Source organism: Ursus maritimus, unplaced genomic scaffold, assembly GCF_017311325.1.
Source record: "Ursus maritimus isolate PB19 unplaced genomic scaffold, ASM1731132v1 scaffold_24, whole genome shotgun sequence".
NCBI lineage: Eukaryota > Metazoa > Chordata > Mammalia > Carnivora > Ursidae > Ursus > Ursus maritimus.
The window spans coordinates 4,766,081-4,771,342 of record NW_024424897.1 but is presented as its reverse complement, the minus strand read 5'-3'; positions in this window follow the sequence as shown (position 1 = coordinate 4,771,342).

The window sequence follows — 5,262 nt, the reverse complement described above, 5'->3', positions numbered from 1 at the left end:
GGGGCGGAGGCGCTTGCGGGACCCGGTCCTTATCCTTACCTTCTCAGGGCGGCAAATCAGTGTGTGCAAATGTGCAAACACGCCTAGGGTTGGTTCCTCGCTGTGTGTGAGTGACAGGTCCGTAAAAGAGGAGCGCGCGCTGCGTGCAGACGGTGCGATTCCATCTGTGAAGGTCGCGGACGGCAACACCAGGCTGCGGTGCAGAAGAAGACGTTCGCTCTGGGATGTGGGTGATGGGAGGAGGGTGAGGGGCTTCTGGCGGGCGGCCATGGCAGAGCTCTTGGCCGGGGCTGTGGTCACCCATGTGCATCTCTTCGTGGTATCCATCCACCTGTTTGCTGAGGGTCTGTGATTCTGCTTGAATGCTACACTTCGATAAAAGATTACTTAAAAGTATTATGTACAGGGCCGCCTGGCGGGCTCAGTCATTAAGCGTCTGCCTTCGGCTCAGGGCGTGATCCCAGAGTCCTGGGATCGAGCCCCGCATCAGGCTCCCTGCTTGTCGGGAAGCCTGCTTCTCCCTCTCCCACTCCCCTTGCTTGTGTTCCCTCTCTCACGATCTCTATCAAATAAATAAATTAAAAAGAAAAAAAATATCATGTACAGTATGGTCCTGTCTCCTCAGTTGAAGATACGTGTGCAGGGGCTCCTGGGTAGCTTAGTTGGTTAAGCGTCAGACTTTTGGTTTCGGCTCAGGTCCCGATCTCAGGGTCGTGGCATTGAGCCCTGTGTTGAGCACCTGGTGGGGTACGTTCAAAAAGATGAATTAAAAGCGCTAAAGGGGCATCTGGGTGGCTCAGTTGGTTGGGTTTCTGCCTTCTGCTCGGGTCATGGTCTAGGAGTCCTGGGATCCAGCCCCAGGTCGGGCTCTCTGCTTAGTGGGGAGTCTGCTTCTCCCTCTGTCCCTCCCCCTACTCATGCGCTCTCTCTCTCTCTCTTTCTCTCAAATCTTTAAAAAAAAAAAAAAAAAGCACTTAAGCCTTGAGCAGACCACCACCTGTTGTCCCTCCCCTTGGAAACTCACGTGCTCCTTCCAGGCATGCAGAACAATCTTCTTTTTATCCAGGAAAACAGATTTTTCTGCTTAAAATTTTGATCCAACCGTATTTTTTTTTAAAGATTTTATTTATTTATTTGACAGAGAGAGAGCACAAGCAGGGGGAGCAGCAGGCAGAGGGAGAAGCAGGCTCCCCGTTGAGCTGGGAGCCCGACACGGGGCTCGATCCCAGGATCCTGGGATCATGACCTGAACTGAAGGCAGACGCCCAACCAACTGAGCCACCCAGGCGCCCCAAGTGGGACCTTTTTTACAATACCGTGTGGCCCACCTGGATATCTGTGATAAATGGCATTATCGTGGAGGTTGTGGGAGCCGCTCCCTCCACCCCACCTCGGGATTCAGGAGTCAGGCACAAACTTCAAACCAGTGAGTCCCAGCGGGCTCCCAGTTTCTGGAGGCTCATATCCATCAACAGCTGCAGCAAAGCTCTTCTCGGCTCCTAACTTCAGAGCTGTTTTCTTGTTTTGTCTGTAATCATTCACTCCGGAAAACGGTCCCCTTCCGGCTCTTTCCTGGGTCTGACGTCCACCAGCAGCTACCACTAAACTGCTAGACGCGAATGTGGGCTCTTCGCACGGGGAATGTCAGCCGGAGCGTCTCCTCAAGGACCCCACCCGTTTCAGACCCTTTTGGGAACCAGACCCTCGTTCTCGGCTCTGTGTACAGCGTGTGGGTGGGAGTGGCTCTCGGGGCCCTCACCCTCAGTGGCTACAGCCCCTCTGGGATGCTGCCCACCTCCCCAGGAGAGGGACGTTGTGAGCTCGGACTACCCTGGGAGTTGTCACCAAAGCAGCGTGTTCTCTCGCTTTTCAAAACCCAGAAAGCAAGTCACTGTTTCCCAAATGAAAAGGAACAAACTTAGCACTGGGAGAGGTCGTGGGAGATGTTTTCCAAGTATCTGAGAGTGCTTGGCAGAACAAAGCAGGAGCACTTACATGTAAAATCCTCTCCATCAAGGCCTGTTTTGAAGTCGGTTCATTGTGCAGGAAAGAAAACTAAAAGGAAGAAATGAAAGAGTTTGACTCTTACGTCTTTATAAACCCTACAAAAACCCACATAGCTGTAAAGATGCCAAAGAGCCCATGGGGGGGGGGGGTGGTTCTTGCTGCTGGAGGGCCTGAGAGATCACCGCCTGAGGCAGAAGCTTGTGAGAGCTTGAATAACAGTATGAGCAAAACCCGACCCAGAATCCGGAGGAAGGGGGATTAATTCTGACCTTTGCATCTAGGTGTTTCGTGGGGGAACTGAGCCGTGAGGGACGGGGTGGGATTTCATAGAGTAGCTCCTAGGACAAAAGCCCTTCCAGGTGGGAGAGGCTCAAAGTTCTAGAGGGGGTGAGAGGGAAAGAGACACAGGACGGCGCGTCCTCCAGCAGCAGCATGATGGACTCGGCTCTTGGGGCAGAGTTAAACCGAAATCAGGTATTTTTATTGCTGTTTTTGGATCGTGCTTTACAAGTCTGAGAACTAACACGAACATAAATTTGCTACAAGCTTAGGGTTTTTTTGTTTGAAATTCAAAGACATTTTTATCAGCGACAGCACATTCGAACAACCGTGGAACGCCACAGACTTTTCCACGACCTCCCCTCCCGTTCCTCCAAGGAGCTACCAGGCAGGATACTCGGTCTTCCACTGTAGAATTCACCCCTCTTCGTGGACAGTGTGGTTGTGAGAAGGGTTGAGGCTGCGGGTAGGGGGAGTTTTGGGACTGTGATTTCAGGCCAACACCCCGTCTTTACAAAATTAAATACTCAGCATCCTTTTTATGCCATAATTGGTGATCTCGGGGTCTGTTAAGCACCACCTACCCCACTGTTTCCAGCCTCTCTCTCTTCTTTGCAGTAAATGCTGGTGAACTAATCTGTGTGCAAAGACACTTTGTGGGTGTGTGCAGAAGCCCAACCAACATCTTTGCAAGATTGATATTTTTAAAAGCCCTAATAAGCTCTTCTCATCGGCTGAATGAATGTTTTGACAGCCTAATGGCGATCGATGTTTTCTACAGCTTTCAGACAGAGCTGCTGAATTATAGAGTAACTTCACGGATCAAGCCCTAGATGAGAATTTTCTCCATAGAGTTGGCCCGTCCCCAGTGATTGCTCAGGAAAACCCATCCCCCTGTTGGCCCTGGCCATCTCCTGCGGGAAGAAACATCGTAGGGCTGAGGGGTTAGACAGGCCTTCAGTACCATGGAGCTGGAGGCAAAGGGTTAAGTTTGGGGGTGTCAGATCTCTGAGACTCCCTAAGACCCCTGCTCGGCCCCTCCCTCTTATTCCCAACTCTTGAGAATCTACATAGAATGGTGGAATGGGCCTCGCTAGGACCAGAAGACCAGCCGTTGTACCAGCCTGGCGCTGACGTTCTCTGGAACCTACGACCAGAAGGCCTGAGGTTTGGAGGCCAAGGAGCAAGACCAGTCTTCATCTTGGTCAGCCGCAGGGTCAACTGGATGGCAGGGATAATGCGATGTTTCCAATCTGGGCATACTGAGAAGGCCCACAGGTCCACCTGGCGTAGGTAGGGCTCCCCGGTGCCTCGGGAGCTGGGGGTACGTGGCTGCTCAGAGCCATAAAGAGTGGGTGCGGCAGACAGCACTTTGGGAGGGTCTGTAAAGGCTGCTTCTTTCTTCGACCTAATGCCTCTGACCCAGGCATGCTCTCAAGGGGTCCATCCCTACAGAGAGGCCTTGTCTCCCTCTCTCTCCTCAATAATTACAAATTGATTATCTTAAAATTTACCATCCAACCAGGTCACTTCTGCGAGTGACAGGGGGGCATTATGAATAATGACCTTGAGTCAACAGGCGTCCACGGACATCGTCTCCAACCGGGCCGTCTGTCACCCTAATTAGAAGGGAAGAAGAAGGGGCGCCTGGGTGGCACAGCGGTTAAGCGTCTGCCTTTGGCTCAGGGCGTGATCCCGGCGTTATGGGATCGAGCCCCACATCAGGCTCCTCTGCTATGAGCCTGCTTCTTCCTCTCCCACTCCCCCTGCTTGTGTTCCCTCTCTCGTTGGCTGTCTCTATCTCTGTCGAATGAATAAATAAATAAAATCTTTAAAAAAAAAAAAAAGAAGGGAAGAAGAGGGAAGGAATGTGAATGAGGCCCATTCATCTGTACCCATGTCGGGCTGTCCTTTGAGCCCCACACGTTCCAAGTGACAATGGACACTTCTCTGTTATGGAGGACGATCCCCGGCGCCACTGAGTCCAATGGTAACAAAGGACAGGCATTTCCAGCTGCTGTTCCAGAAATGGCATTTACCCAAGGAGAGCCCTGGCCCCAGCCAGAGCAGGTCATCTTTCCTACGTCAAGGTTATGATTGCACAGCCATGCGAACTTCTTCCACCTCATTGTTCTAACGTGCATGTGGGCGGTGTGCCTAGAAGCTGTGGTCCCTGATTCCTGCCATCCGCATCGCCTCTGTCCCAGCACACAAGGAGCACAGGCTTTGATGGACAAGGTAATCCCAGGGGGTTTAGAACAGGAAAGAAATAACTAGTACCTTCCAGTAACCATCCCATCCCCTTCAACAAGAGGAAGCCTGCGCTGGCGGTGCTGTCTTCCCACGCAGATCCCGAGAGCCAGATTAACATCCCGGAGAACGAGCCTGTGCGTGCAGTGATGGCAGAAGGAAAAGAGAGTGTACGAGATCACGTGGCCACCTCTCCTTAGGGGTTCTGGGTGAATTGCAGGCTTCTGTCCCACCCTGAGACAAACAGCTTCCCTTCTTTTTTTTAAGATTATTTATTTATTTGTCAAGAGACAGAGAGAGAGGGAGAGAGAGTGCAAGAGTTGGGGAGGGGCAGAGGGAGAGAGAATCTCAAGCAGACTCTAGCTGAGTGCGGAACCCGACACCCCAAGCTCATGGCCTGAGCCAAAATCAAGAGTCGGTTGCTTAACCGACTGAGCCACGCAGACGCCCCAAACAGCTGCTGCTTTCAGGAGTTGAAATGATGAGGCTCGCATCAGTGCATTAGCTGGAGAAAAAGCTCGCGACGGAGCCTGTACCCTGTGGGAGAGCAGATAGGGCTGTTGCATGGCATGCCAGCTCTCCGGCCGGACCCAAAGCAGGCTTTCTTGCATCCACCTGCAGCATGAAGGGGTATTTGGTGAAATCATTCATGCTGACTGATTGCAAAATAGCATCTACAAGAGCAGGTAATTAACAACCTCGTCTGTAAGGAGAGGGCCAGTCTGG